The sequence below is a fragment of the Tupaia chinensis genome, unplaced genomic scaffold (assembly GCF_000334495.1).
Source record: "Tupaia chinensis unplaced genomic scaffold, TupChi_1.0 Scaffold000657_1, whole genome shotgun sequence".
NCBI lineage: Eukaryota > Metazoa > Chordata > Mammalia > Scandentia > Tupaiidae > Tupaia > Tupaia belangeri.
The window spans coordinates 1,232,329-1,234,230 of NW_006160178.1; positions in this window are offsets into that span (position 1 = coordinate 1,232,329).

Consider the following 1,902-nt stretch of genomic DNA (forward strand, 5'->3'; position numbering starts at 1 on the left):
CTCTGTATTTTTATACTATATATATATATATATATATATATTTACATATATGTATGTATATCTATTTATCTTTTTGTCTGTCTCTAAATGTGACAGTCTGCCATAGAGTGAAATTAATGAATCTATTTTTTTTAGTGTATAAATTTGAAGGTTTATTTGAGAAAGAAATAATATTAATATGTCGTTTATGCTAACCTAATGGGAGTGAAAATAATACTGATGACTATTGGATTCATTTTCATTTCTAAGCTTATCTGGAAACAATTTTTATACTTAGAAAAGTACAGTGCTTTTAATGGGTTGCTGAAGTCTTCTTTAGCACATTGCAACAGAAATGTGTTAAGTAGTACCTAGAGGCCCTGGTGATTAACACCCAACCTTCTCAATAAAAGTCTGTTCATTTGGAATTCTACTTCCCTCACTTCTGTTCACCTAATCAAATCTGTAAATGTGAATAATGATAACTCATATTCCTAATGATAAGTCTGAGGAACTATAAGACTCCAATATACTTTCTAACTCTTGGAAGGAATAATATGTTTAGAAGAGTTTAGCGCTGAACTAATTTTTATTATGCTTCAAGACTTTTCAAGTGGCTAATCCCCATATTCTCTAGGAAATATAATAATTAACCAAGATTTCTCATACCCCCTACAGCATTGTAGGTAATTAAATTTACTGTATAGAGAATTAATTTTAACTCTGTGGATAGTAGAACCCAATGTTCTTTTATTTAAAGAAAATGCCTTGGGCAGGTTTACTTAACTTTTGCCATGATTATATTTTTTTCATTTATGAAGTGGTAATATCGATATGCAAGTAACTGGGTTAAGATATCTGACATACCACAGAAATCTATTAATGGGCACAGTTAATAATAGTTATTATTGCTTTTATACCTGTCATTCTATAGCATCATTCTATAATATCATTCACTCATTACTTCTCTGGTAGAGGTAATGAAAACCGTGTGGTCTGGTAGAGCAAACATCAGATTAGTGTGCATCAAGTCTATATTCAAGTTCCCATTTATTAAGCTCTTGAACCCCAGATTTTTTTCCATATTTAAAATAAGGTTATAGAGGTCCTATAATCTATAAATATATTTACATATAACATGCATTTATATATGTTAGGAGTTAGGAATTTATGAGTTTATGTGATTATTGAGGTAGGTTTAAACTATTAATATAGACTAGGCTTAAAAACTGGACAGCTTTTGAGTGCATATAAAACTGTAGCTATTAAATTTAAGAACTATCAGTCATGCAAATAGTAATAGCCTCAAAAGTAAACTCTGAAGTTTATGTAGCTAAAATGATGAAGTATGCATGTAAAGAAAGAAAGGATATCCACTTCTTTTGTACAGTCAATTCCATATCTATAATGAGAATCAGAAAGCATTATTTTTGTTGTGGAAGAAAAAAAAAACAATGTTTATTATCTGTTGAAATGCCATTTCTGCTCATTATATCTTAAACAATGTAATCACTTTATGAAAACTTTCTTATAATGCTCAACAATTAATATACTCACTGTTGTGATGAAGACAGTCTTAAACTATTCTGTAATTTTGATTGTTTGATTTTAAGAAAACAAAATGATTTCATTTTGTGATGAGTGTTAAGGAAGCATAAAATGACAGTTCGTTTAGTTGAATATACAGTATGCAAAATGTTTCTGTTTTGAATATTGTTGACTTGTGGAAAAATAATGAAGTTTCCAAATGCAGATGTTCTCACAATTAGACAATTGTCAATGAAGAGTAGGGAAGATTAAATCAAAGCATGTGTTAAAAATAGTCAAATCATTTTATTCTTTAGCTATACCTTTTTAGTATTTAAAGAAAATATAATTATGTACAGAACTCTCATGGCTTTTTATAAAAATTTTCTTATTCTT